Source organism: Macaca fascicularis, chromosome 2 (genome assembly GCF_037993035.2).
Source record: "Macaca fascicularis isolate 582-1 chromosome 2, T2T-MFA8v1.1".
NCBI lineage: Eukaryota > Metazoa > Chordata > Mammalia > Primates > Cercopithecidae > Macaca > Macaca fascicularis.
In genome coordinates this window covers 137,781,752-137,797,714 of record NC_088376.1, presented here as the reverse complement: position 1 = coordinate 137,797,714, position 15,963 = coordinate 137,781,752, and the positions used below count along the sequence as shown (strand labels likewise).

General features: G+C 36.6%; 1 long non-coding RNA gene across 2 annotated transcripts in view; it reads right to left on the bottom strand.

The window, feature by feature from the left end:
• LOC123571693 (uncharacterized) overlaps positions 1 to 15,963 on the bottom strand; it is a 61,681-nt gene that overhangs the window by 5,008 nt on the left and 40,710 nt on the right. For both annotated transcript variants that reach the window (XR_010584564.1, XR_010584563.1), the window contains one exon: positions 3,357 to 3,475. This is a non-coding gene — a long non-coding RNA (uncharacterized lncRNA). The remainder of the gene's footprint in view (positions 1 to 3,356; positions 3,476 to 15,963) is intronic.

Here is a 15,963-nt window from a genome sequence, read left to right as displayed (position 1 = left end):
CATAGGTGCTGAGTTTTCATAAGGAGCCACAGTTATTCACTGGCATTCAAAGTAAATAGACAAAATCTTCCTTTAGAAGCAACAACTGATTTACGCTAGGAAAAAAAAAAAAAAAACCTTTCAAATTATTTCCTTAGATCAGGCACATTTTTTAAAAATTACAGGAACATTCTCAATTATTCTAAAATGCTGGGGATTGAAGATGTTTTGGTTGATGCTTTTTCTTATCCTATTTCTACTATTTGAAAAAAAATCAGTCAATCATAATGATCTCTTGCATTATATAGATCCCTAGAGTTTAGAGTACACTATTGTGTACAGCATCTCATTTGTATTTTTGTTATTATTCATGCACTACATGGCTATTGAAGAATTATTTAAAAATACGGAGAAGCAAAAGGTGCATAACAGATTACAGGTAAACCCAGTACCAAGATAAATATTGTGGTAGACATATTTTGCCTTTCTAGTATCCCTTTCTCCCAAAGAGTGCATTCTTTTCCAATAAAACCTCTAACTTCCTTCCTTCTCTACCCCCAATTCAGTCCATATGTGAATATGATTAACCCTACCATTTAGTCAAAAAAGGGGGATTTTGCCTCAGGCATAACTAATCAAATGTCAAAATGATTGGCTCAGGGAATAATATATGAGACAGGACAGACCAATGGATACTGGGACATTCGAGGCAGAAACTGAGAAAGATGTATAGCCATGTATAGCCATACTGGCTACGACATGTGATCCCACCTGAGACTAAAGCTAACAAAAATAAAAGCAGAGTAAAGGTAAAACCAAAGGACTCAGGACAACATTTAAGCCTTTTAATCCAGATGTACCTGAACTGCTTTTGAAATTTTCAGTTTGTGTGAGCTAACAGATTCTTCTTCCTTAAGCCTATTTGAATTTTACTTGTATTACAGAAAGAGCTCTAAACATACAATAACAAGAACTATTCATACTTTGTTGCGTCTTTTCTTGGCTATATTTTGATAAATATACACAGTTTAATAGATAGCAGAGTGACAACAATATTGGGAATTATCTTATTTTTATACATAAAATCATCCAGCATGATGTACAAAGCAAATACTGCATTATTAATCCTATTTTACACACAAGCAAGAACAAGGAACAAGGGACAGAGCACATAAGTCAAATTTTAGACTACAGCCCATGCCCTGTTAATATGGCGTGGTTGTTTTTATAGTGCATGACATTGTTCTTCAACTATCTCATTATCCTAACAATCTATTTCTTGAACTAGGATTCTTGAATTAAAAAGGATTACCCATAATATGAGAGTCAAAGTAGAGGAAAAAATCATGAGGGTATACAGAACTTTGTTGATCCTCAAAATTATAAATCTAGGAAAAAATGATATTGAAGGGAGAGCCAGGACTTGCTAGAATGTGGACAAGGGTTTAAAAACATTAATTCTTTCATTCAACATAAGTGTATTTTATGTTTTCCATGTGCCAGTCCTGTGTCAAAACACTGGGACTGTATCCTCGATGAAATCCTCATTGGTACCTGTCATCATGGAGTTATAGAGAGGAGATGGAGGAAACAGACCACATTCAAATAAATAGACAAAACAAAAATTTCATCTCTGACATGGTCTATGTAATGGAGATATTTTGGTGCTAAAAGAGTTCTTAACAGGGCATTTGACATGATAAGGAAATTTAAGGAATGTCCTTGGGGAAAGCATGTTTAAACAGATATCTTTACGATGATTAGGCTTAAAGGGGGATGGAAAAGTGTTCCAACCCAAAGGAACAGCATGTGCAAAGGCCCTGTGAAGGGGGCGGTGCCTACAAATAATATTTAGGATGATGAAAATGTTGGTGAGTCGGGAGTGGCTAGAGCAAGTGGTAGCATGAGTAAAGGTATGGCTGACTTTGTTTTTCAAAACTTAGATTTTTAAGATTGTTAATTTTTTAAAATAGATATTCCCATTCTCTCCCAATATACAAGTACAGAAATACTTTTTCCACACAAATTAGCTTCCTATTTTTTTTAAATCCATAGGAAGAAAAGATTCTTTCAGAAGAATCTTAAGAGTTGCTTTTTTTTTTCCTTACAATATCTAGTTTAAATTTCTCTTGCTTCAATTTAAGCTATTTTAAGAGAATACCTTTTCTGTGCTTGTCTTCCTGACAATTATACAATTTAGATGTGGAAATGATCTTAAAGATATTCTAAAATAGTCCATTAATTTTAAGGATGGAGAAACTAAGCCTCCATTGTGATTTATACAAGGTCACCCAGTTAAAATAGCGGAAGTGACTAGTTATTCTCTCTTTTTTTTTTTTTTTGCCAAACTAAATCCCAATTTCTCTTTCCAATCATTATCTTGTCCATCTTTTAATCCTTTTCATTGACCCTCCAGGTGTCCCACATCTCTGTTAAGCTGTAGAGCACAAAGCATGTCACAGAGAACCTAAATGACACATATCACAATGAAGCACAGGTTAGGTTTCTGTAGAGTTTTTCCAATTATATTCCTAACATATGTGTGCCTTAATATTACAAATGTGTCTCATGCAGCCATTCGAATAAAACTGTAAATTTTACTACAGATAGATACAAAGCTGTCATCATACAACCACAATTGACTGTGCAAATGCAAATATATTTTACAGTGTAGATTTTTCAAATAATCCATTTTTAATAGGAAATAGTCTCAACATTACTTTTGAAAATAGATTACAGATAGCAACAAAGAGATCGCGTTTATAATTAGATAATGAAAGTCATCTGTTATTAAAATAATTGTTGAGGTTTCTTTTCCTTGAAATAAGTTAAACATTTCACAATGAATTGCCTAGTATAAGATGTATTGACTGCTTGGGAATTCATATTTGTTGCAAATTATTTCTTACCTATTTTCCCTGGCTTTTAAATCTTTTTAAGAATTAATTTTAGGGTTTAAATCTGCCTTGATTTTTAACTGTCATCTTTTATTTGTTTATTTTCCTCTTTTGATAATGAAGTGAATTAAAAATTCTTAGCAATTATAAGTGGAACCATCCTCCATCACCAAAACATTAATAATAGAAGAATATTGCTTTTAAATAAAGTGTCATATAAGGGATAAAGCAACATAAAAAGCAAACAATTGCTTTTCCATACTGTGCATAAATTAATATGTTTATTATAGAATATAGATATATAATTAAATTAGAGGACATATAAATGTATAATAATAACAATCATCCTCTCGAGTTCAATATGTGTATTATTATCATTTTTAAAATAAAACTTTGAATAATATTCTTACAGCTGTATTTTTGTTCCCTCAACCTCAGTTAACATAGACATAATTTTCAAGGTAAGATAAAGATACTGACTTTCTTATACTCCTTTGCTTCAAATTATTCCAGGTCTTGATTTGATTCATACTTGGATCAAGATTTTCTTATATGTAATTTGGCTCTTCCTGGACTCCAGTGGCCTTTCCTTTTCCCACCTGGCCAATGAAACCAAAACAACAAAAATCTTCACCATAGTTTCAATTCATTTTATGCATATGTAAAGACATACACACACACACACACACACACACACACACACACACACACACACAAATTCTATATTACATAAGGCCTTTTCCCTAAAATATATCATTCCTAAAGTGCTGTATATCTGCTTCAATCTGAGATTAGAACCACCTGGTCAAAAACTCTTACCCTGCACTCTCTCTGCTTTCATAGGTAATATCCATGCTTGTCTGGACCACATGAACTAGGTTTTCTTTGTTTATTTCATAACCTCCACTCTTGTTTTCTTCATATTGCTAGAGAATATCAAAGAAAGTGCTATGAAAAGATACACAAATTGATGGCAGTGGCGGCCTGTCTGGAACGGCTGCTGCCATCACGCCAGCCGCAGCAGGGAGGTGCAGCCCAGGCTGCACACTCTGTGGAGTCAGCGGGGAGTGAGGGCAAGTGGGATCCCCACCCCTTCCAAATTAGTGGGTTGGGAGCTTCCTGGGTGCAGCTGCAGCCATCCAAGCTGTAGCAGTGGACCATGACCCCTGGATCCATGGAGCAGGCAGGAGTCCTTCCCTGCTGGGTTACAGCTGCAGCCACCCAAACCATGGCTGCAGACCTGTGCCCTTGTGCAGCTGCAGGTGACCAAATCGTGGCTGCAGACCCACACATACCTGCACTCTTGGGGACCTAGTAAATCTCCCCTGCCCTTGCAGCCTTGGAAATGCCTGCTTCCACTGCCTGGCTCTTCCTGTTGTCTGTGCCTACTTCAGTCTCAGAGTAAACTCAGGGCTGAGCCAAGGCTCTGTTACAGCCTGGCCAGGTGTGTAGATGCTCAGGGCAGTGCTGATATGCCAGCCTCCTGCCACCTCAGTCCCCTCGGGACTTTGGGCAGCAATGAGCATAGGGACAAGCTGATGGGGGGCTGAGGGAAGCTTGGCACTGGCCTGCAGCTGTCCCGTGGCACCCATGAATGGCACTGGGACGCAGACAGGCTCCTGGGTAAAAGGAGGGGGGTCCCTGGAGATGTCCCACCTTCAGGTCAGAGAGGGCCTGACTGGGGACCAGGCTGCTACTCCCACAATGGAAGTGGGAACTTGTGGTGCCTTTTCTGGATGTATCCATGGCCACCCACAGACCAACTGGTACATACTTCCTCCCCTCTGAGACCCATAAAGCCTTGGGCTCAGCCAAAGCTGAGCAGACATCAGGCTGTAGAGACGAGCTACTCACTCCAGGCCTCCTCTCTGCTGAGAGCAGCAGACATCAGGATGACTGGCTCCAGAGAGGAGCTACCCCTTCCAGGGCCTACTCTGAGCTATTCTGTCAATCAATAAAGCTCCTCTTCAACTTGCTCACCCTCCACTTGTCCGCGTGCCGCATTCCTCCTGGACACAGGACAAGAACTTGGGACCTGCCAAATAACAGGGCTGAAAGAACTATAACACTATCAGGGCGAAAACACACGCCTTGCTTGCCACTTTGTAGGTGAAGAAAATGAGAAAAGAGCTGTGGCCCTTCGGGGACCCTAGGCCTGGGAGCTCCCCAAGCCAAGGCTGTGACTCCCTCTTTGGAGCCCTGTGGTTCCTGGAGTTTCCAAGCTTCTGGGCACCACTGCGTTCCCTGGTGGCAGCCATGGAAGCTTCTTGTGGTGCACCTGGTCCAGCTGCAAACTTCCAAGGGTTGGCACCTGTTCCTACACCTGGAGCGGCCGCCCTGCTGCAGCAGCTGGCACGCCTGACTGTGCACAGTGGCTGGACCCTATGCCTGCTCACTCATACACCCCTCACTGCTCCACACCTGGCTTGCCCTTGGCAGGCGTGGGATCCAGGCTGATAGTGTGAGCAGAGTGCAACCTGCCAGGTCGAGTGGGCAGAATGAGCCCAGTGGGCCCTAGCAAAACTCAGCCAAAAAGGCACCAGCAGCCACAGAGGTTCCCAGGGAGAAAAGCAACACCCCAAGGATCCTGTAACAAAATGATATTGTCCAAAGTCTTGATGAATTCAAATATTCTCAACTGATTGATAGTTTGGGATAGTCTTATTATTCATGATGTCACACACATGTGAATGGGTGTAGTTCTTTTCATATTCATCAACAGACTCCTTCATTTTAAAGACTCACAGTTCCCTTCCACTTTAGATTTTTCTGTGTAATTTTTTTATTATTTCCTGTTTCCTGCCTTTTCTAACTCTCCTTCTAGGACTGCTATAAGCCGGATGTTGAATGTTCTGTAGTAACTCTCCATTTCTCAAGGTTTTTTTGTTTGTTTGTTTTGTTTTGTTTTTGTTTTTGTTTGAGATGGGGTCTCACTCTATAGCCCAGGCTGGAGTACAATGGTGCAGTCTCGGCTCACTGCAACCTCCTTCTCCCGGATTCAAGCAATTCTCCTGCCTCAGCCTCCCGAGTAGCTGAGACTACAAGTGTGTGCCACCATGCCTGGCTAATTTTTGTACTTTTAGTAGAGATGAAGTTTTACTATGTTGGCCAGGCTGGTCTCGAACTCCTCATCTCAGGTGATCCACCCTCCTTTGTCTCCTAACATATCTCAAGTTTTATAAAATATTTTCTATGATTAATTTTTTCTCTTAATTTTTCAATTTAGTATTTTATTAATCATTCTTCAATTGATTATTTTTAAAATCAAATTTTTGAGTTATTTTCATGATCTGTAATTTTTCATATTTCATAGCTATTCTTCACATTTTATGAATGCAATAGTTTCCTAATTACTTTGAAAGATTAATATTAGTTTTAGGGTTTTTGTTTTTATTGTTGTTCTGTTTTGAAGATATCTCTGTTTTTAAAGAGATCATTTTTAAGAATTATCTCTATCCTCATGTTTCAGCTTTTCTTCAATCTAGAGCTATCTTTTTTATATTGCTATATTTTTTTTCATAAACATGGTAATACTTAACCATTATTTCTTATTTAAGAATGAAGAACAGGGATGAATACTTAGGTAGCTGGTATGCATTTCTTTTACCTTTGAACAAATTTGCTTTTTTTCTAATTGACTTTTTCTCAGAGTGGCAAGCCAGACCAGGAGGTCTGTGCTACTAACTATAAGGTTTCAATTTAGGGTGATCAGGCAAGGAAAGACTGTTGGGTTATACATGGTTCTATTAAATAACATAATTTAAAAATTGATGAATTAAATAACAGAATTAAAAGTCCTGGTTTTATTCCAGGGCACCATCACCTGTACCAAATGCCTTAGTTCTCCCAAGAAGCTGCATCCAATAACTTTGTGGAAGACCCTTCTGTGTTGGTAGTAGCTATTTATACTAGGCTGCTTAATTCCTGGTTAAGCAAAGTTCAGCACCGCTGTTTTGTTACAGACCTTAAATTAATCCTTCAATTTCTACCTCCGTTCTTATTATTTTTCTCTTTCCTTTCCTCCAACTCTCATTGCAGTGCCTTTCTGAAGTTTTGGTTTGCAGGCTGCATCTCACTCCGCTAGAGTCTTCTAGGGCCATATTCTGGTCAACAGCTTCATAGACTGAAATACAGTGATTGCTCAAACAGTAGACTTTCTAACTTCTAAAAATCTGTTGAGCTCTTACTTGTTTTAATTCTCTTTGTCATTCTGGGTTTATTATTTGCCCTTCAATGCTATGATCATAATGGGGCTTCTGAGGAAAGAGAGGCTAAAATGTTCTAACCAATGTTGAAATAGAAGCTAAACTTCTTTAAGTTAATATTGTTCAGTGAATTTTCTTCCTTTTTGTAGTGTTGTAGTAGAATTTCATTCTTTTGATTCATCTATAGCGATTTCCTAGAACGTGCCTTATAATGTTGTTACATACTATTCTCGAGTGGTTTGTTACGAACTTTTGTGTTTTCAAGAGTCACTTGAGAGAAATGAAAGCATACATTAAGCCAAGTACTTGAGTAAAATAGGTAAAACCTTGTTATTTATAAATTATTAGTTTCTTACAAGATACTTGGGTCTACCATGAATTCTATGAGCATTAAAAAAGAATTTTATTCTTTCCTGAGCAATTGTATCCTGTCAGGTTTTAATACACAATTTAAAAACAATTTGTATTCATTTGGCTACTGTATCACCACAGCACATGATAGCAAACTGGCAGAAAACCAGTCTATCTGGAGCAGATGCCATCAGGCCCATGATAATTTCCCATTACTAATTCAGGGCTCACTGGCTCATCTTCCAACTCTCAGCACCTACGTTGCTTTGCCTGAGACTTTTCTCTGGCAAGATGAAGACTGCTTTGCTGACCCTACAATAGGCTAAACATGTCAGGATTAACAACCTCAAGACAGCCCTCAACCAATGACTAGCAGATGTTTAGAGTATTAGTAACCCAGCTCCCTCGTTCCTCAGGCGGAATAACTGTGAGAAATGGCTTCCAAAGCTTCTCTAGCTATTATGTATGTATCTGGCTCGAAAATGAAGCGCTGTTAATGCTTCTCTTCTCTGCCCACTTTCCTCTTCCTTACCTAGGGTTACCTCCCAAATAAACTACCAGACACAAATCCCTGTCTCATGTTCTGCATCTGTGACAACCCAAATTAAGACAACCTCTAACAAAGAGAACAACTTTAATGGCTTCATATATTAAAACTATAAATAAAATTATCATGGCTGAGCAAGTGAGAATGAAGCAACATATTTGCATGTTGAAATAATCATTTTGAATATTTTCATTTCATTCCAGATTTTACCTCAATGGTGAAGTTTTAATCATTTTTCTGAAAATGATTATCAGAAATCAGAAAATATAAATAAAGCTGTACTACTTTTTAAAATTGAAATAAAGAAACATATTTTTAAAACCTTATAAAGGAGTTCTAGTCCCTGAATTCATTCAGGTTGGGGACTTGGGGACTGCAAGTATAACACAAAATTGTCATTCTCGATGCACAAAAAATGAGCTACTACACTTTGGGGAAAATAATAATATTAATAATAAACAAGGAAAATGGAATAACTTAACAGAATAAGCTCGAAAAACTTGTGACACGGAAAATAAAATTTTAAAAAATCAGAAGATTTGTTAGCAGATAGTAGTGGCAACAGGAGATAAAACTTGCTTCCTGACATTGATCTCATTGTCTGGGAGCTCCACAAAAAAATGAGTCAGCAAAATCCCTTGACCACTGACTATCAGTGCTTCCCAAAATCTGGAATCAAGTAAACTGAGTGGGCATCCATTTTCTTTTTCCTTTTTGTATTGAAAAGTAATGAAATTAGAAAATAAACGCAAGGAAGATAACAACAAAAAAAAAATGACGCGATCAACTAAAGGGCCCGGGGCTGCATAGTAACTTGAAGAAAGTTTCAAAACCAAGGGTAGTCCCACCATGAAAGAAACATCTGTCTTACATACAGGTAGAACAAAATTTGGCTCAAGACTTTTAGCAAAATCTCAAAAGCAGGGCATACAGCCTTAACTGGGTTTTCCTTATTCACTCTCACCTCACATCTCTCATCATCCAATCCCATCTACATCTGCAGAAATGTGGTTAAGATACACAATCCCCCACCCCACTTCTGGCTTGGAGAGAAAAATTAGTGTCAGATATTAGGAGAGTCACGTTTCATTCAATCTATTTAAGAGTAAATGAACCACGGACAGAATAGCCTAAGTGATATATATGGTTTGGATCTGTGTCCCTGCCCAAATCTCATGTTGAATTGTAATCCCCAATGTTGGCAGTAAGGCCTAGTGGGAAGTGATTGGATCATGGGGGCAATTTCTCATGAATGGCTTAGCACTATCATCTTGGTGTTGTTCTCATGATGGTGAGTGAGTTCTCATGAGATCTGGTTGTTTAAAAGTGTGTTGCACCTTCTGTCTCCCTCTCTTACTCCTACCATGTAAGATGCCTCACTCCCTTGCTCCTGCCATGTAAGATGGCTCACTCCCTTTGTCTTCCACCATGATTGGAAGCTCCCTGAGGCCTCCCCCAAAGCAGAAGCTGCTATGCTTACTGCACAGCCTCCAGAACCATGAGCCAACTAAACCTGTTTTCTTTATGAATTACCTCGTTTCAGGTATTTCTGTATAGCAATGCAAGAACAGACTAATACACCAAGCATAAGCCAGATAAAAAGAAATAGCTTGGCAATAACACAAATATATGTAAGAGCGAACGAAGGAATGGGAGGAAAGAAAAAATAATAAAGAAGGAGAGGAAATAGGGCATAAAAAACAGGAATTCATTTCAGAAAAAAAATTAAAATCTCAACAAAAACATTACTCATAATTGTTCACAACAGAAGACAAATTAACAAAAGCGTGAATTCTGTAGAATCACATCATAACAACAGTAAAATAAAACAATAGTCTGAGATGAAAATGATGAAAGTTGACACAGACCTTCCACACCAAAAAACAGACTGGTTAGTCCCTCACAGATGAAGAAATAATTATTTAAGGATTCAGAAAGGAAAACAAACAAATAACCTATTAGGGAGAAATCTCAGGCAGGATGACTATGAACACATCTGTGGTTAGATTCAATGCCAGAAGACAACAGAGCAACATCTACACAGGCTCCAGAGGAAACAAACATAAGCCAAGAATATTGAACCCAGTGAAAACATCTTTCAGGTATTTAAAATAAAAACAACACATTTGCTAACAGGAGGAGATCTGTGACAATACCCATGTCCTAATTATACACGGTAGGCAAACACAGGCTAAAAATGGGAATCTGACTACCTAATACATTTCATAATCTCTTTTGTAAACCTAAAGGAATCTTTTATGAAATATTTCTTGTAATAAAGAAATATTTATTTGAAGTTCATTAAGTTTGCTCAATTTTAAATTGTTTTTTGATAAAATTTTAAAATCAAATTTAATATTTCTAAATTATAATAGCAGTCATTACATCTCTTTTTATGTATCTATTTATCTATCATTCTCTCTGTTTAGCCTTCTTCTAGATGTAAAATGGGAAATGGTAGTTACCTAATGTTCGTAGTGGTGGATACGGTTTTACAATATATTTCATTGTCTCTGTTTTTAGTTTGATTTTATAAGTACTTTATTTTTTGTTTCATATTATTCTTTATACTTGCAAATGTAATTTTAACAAAATAAATCAAGTAATGATGACATAGAGAAAGAAGGAGGAGGAAGAGAAAGAGGAGAGGAAACGGGGAGGAGGAAGAAAGAAAAAATAGGAAGGAGTAAGGAAGAAGGGCAGAAGGGAGAAGAGGAGGAGGAATAAAGAAGAAAGAATGAGGAAGAAGAAGAAGTAAGAGGAGGAGCCTGGGTGTGGTGGCTCACACCTGTAATCCCAGAACTTTGGGAGGCATAGGCAGGTGGATCACCTTAAGTCAGGAGTTTGAGACCAGCCTGGTCAACGTGGTGAAACCCTGTCTACTAAAAATACAAAAATTAGCTGGGCAAGGTGGCGCAGGCTTGTAGTCCCAGCTACCCCAGAGGCTGAGGCAAGAGAATTGCTCGAACTGGGGAGGCAGAGGTTTCAGTGAGCCAAGGTCACGCCATTGCACTCCAGCCTGGATGACAGAGAAAGACTTTGTTTCAAAAAAAAAAAAAAAGGAGGAGGAGGAGGAAGGAAGAATAAAAGAGATAAAGAAAGAAAGCAAATGGACTAATATTTCCATGGCAGTTCATTTTGAGAGAGGGGAAATATGGATAATTGTTATTTTCTTATATATACTTTTCTGAATTTTATAAATATTCAAAAGCAGTTTTTAAAATAAATTAAAATTAACATTTTTGAAATGCTGCTTTTAGCAGCAAATTGTTCCTACAATTAAGCTTTTTAGAAGTTCAAGAAACAGTCAAATAGTTCCAAAACTGTAGTGTGGGAATCATTATGTTAACCTCTATTTAGAGCTAGAAAAGGGGTTAGGAAAAAGAGGAGCTGAAAAAGTGACAACGTATGTTGTTCCCTGAACTTTCTTGTGACAAAATCGATGGGAAAGCTGTATGTTGATTAAAGAGCAATTTCCAGTGCCGCAGAGATACCAGCCTTCTTCTTATTTGCCAGATTAATTGTGGTTTGCCCTTATTTCAACCCAGGCATGGAATCCAGCCTCTTCACAGTTTCCATCATAAATACAGAATAAGTAAACATAAAAATTTATTTTTGTAAATTTTATGGTCTTTCCTAAGACGCCGGGGTTACTAGCTGTGCTCACCTTATATTGCAGCATATTTCATTTGAAAAATGCCATTCAACCTCTTCTCCTCTCCAGTTTCTTTGCTTCATGCTTTTGGCAGATAATTCCTTTTTAAAATCCCTTTCCCACAAGGCAGTGCCTGGTTACTATTATACAAGCTTCCGCTCTGAGATATTCCTCAGGCAATTAAAATCCCTCTCCTCATTATAAAGCATAGCTGTTTAAACATGGCCTAGATCCCACTGCCATGGTCCCATGCCCAAACCCATCACTGCAAGGAACCACCAGTTAATTATAAATTTATGACTGCAGTCTCATACACTTGGAAAATTTTATATATAACAGAGCAAGTCCATTGACTCATGTTGATTTCTTCATTGTGGTGGGAAAAATCTAACAAGGCTCCCAAGATTTCCACGAGTTTGTATGCATGCTCTGTATAATTTCCTCCACTTCGGTGTAGGTGGGAGCTGTGAGCACCATGAGATGGTCATTCCCTCGATCTGGTTACACCATATGATGAAGTTGATGTGATGATCACTCTTATGACTAAGCTATGTTATGTAATATTCTGATATAGAAGACTAATGAGAGAACCTCCGGCTGGCTTTGAAGGAAGTTGCCGTGTTTTGAGAGTAACATGTGGCTAGAATTTGATGGCAGCTTCTAGTTGCTGAGAATAAATCGCAATCAATAGTCAGTAAGAACATTGATCTTACAAGCCCAAGGAAATAAATGCTGCCAAAAACTGCAGTGATATTGGAAGAGGACCTCAAATGTTGGATGAGACTGCAGGCCAGCCAACACCTGAATTTGAGCCTAGTGAGACTCTAAACACAGGACCGAAGTAAACCATACTTGGACTCCTGACCCACAGACACTATGACATAATACATGTGTGCTGTTTTAGCTGGGCACAGTGGCTCGCACCTGTAATCCCAGCACTTTGGGAGGCTGAGGCGGGCGGATCACCTGAGGCCAGGAGTTCAAGACCAGCCTAACCAACATGGTGAAACCCCATCTCTGCTATAAATACAAAGTTAGCCAGGCGTAGTGGCAGGCACCTGTAATCTCAGCTACTCGGGAGGCTGAGGCAGGAGATCACTTGAACCCAGGAGGCAGACATTATAGTGAGCCAAGACTTCACCATTGCACTCCAATCTGGGCAACAAGAGCAAAACTCCATCTCAAAAAAAAAAAAAAATGTTGTTTTAAAACCTTAAATTTGTGATAATTTTTACAGAACCTTGGAAAACTAATATACTTGGTAAGTGAGCCAGAATGAGTAGACAATAAAAATCAGAATACAAAATACAAACAAATAGACAAACATATGGAGAGAAGATAGACAAAAATTCTTTAAAAACAAAATAGTTAAGCAATGCTGTCAAGCAACTTGAATAAATTAATTTCTATGTAACACTGTGATCATCATGTGCAGAATGCAAATACTTTTCATGCTCTTATGGGACATTCATTAAGGTTTACCATGGTTTGGGCCAATAAAATGTCTAAATTAATTTAAAATAAATTTAAGCAGATAAAGTTTAAAACCAAAGGAAATTTTAATAATAGTAAGAAGAAATGGAATGAAGTAAACAAGAAACAAATAATAGAGACACTGAATAATGTCAGAAAGTTGAATCTTTGAGAAGATTAATAAAATTAACCAATTCCCAGCATGCTGGACCAAGAAAGAGAAAGTGCAAGCTGAGTACGCAAAGGCATACAAAGTGGTATAATGGACATTGTAGACTCAGAAAGTAGAGGGGAGGAAGGGAGGTGAGGGGTGAAAAACTACCTCCTGGGTATAATGTACACTACTCAGGTGTTGGGTGCGCTAAAACCAGACTTCACCACTGTACAATTCATCCATGTAACCAAAAGCCACTTATACCGCTAAAACTATTGCAGTTTAATTTTTTTAATAAAAGAAATAGAAAATGCAAATTACCTAACTAACAAATGTAAAAGGGGACATCGAAATAGATCTTGAAAATATGAAAAGGACAATCAGAGAATACTGTGAACAAAACCATGCTAATAAATTGAGAAACTTCGATGAAATAGATAAACTTCTTGAAAAACAAAAATTACGAAAACTTTCACAAGGGGATACTAAAAATATCAATAGGCCTATATCTATTCAACATCGAGGTCATAATCAAAAGCCATCTAACAAAATTTCGGGATTCATATGCCTTCACTGTTGAACTCTAACAAACATGTATAAAAGAATTAATACCAATCTTAGAAAACTCTTTCATATTAAATGTAAGAAAGAACCCAAGCCAACTTGATTTTGGAGACCAGCATAACACTAATACCAAAACCTGACAAGGAAAATACAAGAAAATAAAATTAGATCAATATCACTTGCTATCATAAATTCAAAATGTTTATGGCAATACTAGCAAATAGCATCTAACAGTATGTGAAAAGACAATACATCATAAACATATGAAGTTTATCCCAGGAATGCAGAGTTGATTTAACATTAGAAAGTCAATCGATGTAAATGACAATGTTAACAGATAACAAAAGAAAAACATACCATCGTTATAATAATTGTAATGATAAAAAGACTTAGCAAACTAGAAATATAAGAAAACTGTTTCAACCTGATAAAAAAACCAAAACATTTACTTAATGATAAAATATTAAAAGCTTTGTCCCTAAGATCACAAACAAGGCAAGGATATCTGCTGTCACTATTGTACCAGAAGTCCTAGCCACTGAAATAAAACAAGCAAAAAAATAAAAAATAAAAAGCATAAAGACTGAAATAAAATTTAAAATTTAATTATATCTATATAAGATGATTGTGTATATTTAAAGCAATAAGAATTTCTAAAACATGTACCGGAATTTATGAATTTAGCAAAGCCAAACAATACAAAGTTAGTGACTAAAATTTCCTTGTAGTTCTACATCTTATTAATGAATAATGCAAAAAATGAAATCTTAAAAATACTTTTTATGTCAAAATATTAAATTGCTAGGAATAAATTTAGTAAGATCTCTACTCTGAAAACTATAAAATGTTGTTGCGAGAAACCAAAGATGATCTCAATTAGTGCAGAAATGGACGATGATATGAGTTAGATGATACCAACGTCTATTCTCATGAAAATCAACAGTAGAATGACCTAAATCCCAATCAAATTCATAGTAGGATTTTTAAAGAAATGGACAAATTTGTTCTAAAATTTATAATGAAATGACAACAATCTGTTTTAATCAAAGCAATCATTCTCTTTCTTATTTATTTATTTATTTATTTATTTAAAGAGACAGAATTTCACTCTTGTCACTCAGGCTGGAGTGCAATGGGTGATATCGGCTCACTGCAACCTCCTCAATCTTGAAAAAGTAGAAGTGTATATATGGAACTGTAGTAATGAAGATAGCACTCTACTGGTGTAAATAGAGGCAAAAGATCAATGGAACAGAACAGGGAGTTCACAGAAACACATATTTGACCAACTGATTTTTATCAAAGCTGCCAAATTCTTGTTGAAAGGAAAGAAAAGCTTTTAACAAATGATCTCGGAAAAGCTAAGTATTTGCAAAAAAAAGAAAAAAAAGAACATCGACTACTACCTTACATAATACACAAAAATTAATTTAAGAAGAATCATTGACCTTATTATAAAATCTAGAATCATAAAGAGTTTGAAAACTCTCCTTATGGTATCTTAAGACATAAAACACTGACAATAAAAGTTTTTCTAAATGAATATATTGGAATTCATCAAAATACACAATTAAGGAAACAAAAATACAAACTACAAGCTTAGAAAAAAAATTTGCAACAAACATGTCTGACAAAAGACTTATGTTCACAACAAATGTATATTATATATAAAAACATGTATATATTAACCAAAGAGAACAAGAAAAACAAAAACCATAAAGAATGAAAAGGAAAAATTTAAATTTTAATTATATCTATATTACATTATTTTGTACATAATAAAACATCAAAAATTTCCAAAACATGTATCAGAATTAGTGAATTTGGCAAAACCAAAGAAGACAAACTCAGTGAGCAAAATTCCAGTGTAGTTATATCTTACTCATGAACAACATACCATCAATACACCAACAATGGTATACCAACAATATACCATTTAGTACAAATACATATACATTAACTGCTTCAAACCAATACTAAAAAGAAAAGCAACCCAACAAAATAGTACAAATGTCTGAATTGACACTTCACAAGTACATACCTGGCCATTAAACACAAGAAAAGTTGTTCAACATTGTCAGTTACTAAGCAAATGCAAAGTAAAACCAGAGTGAGATTTCATTTTTTATCCACTAGAA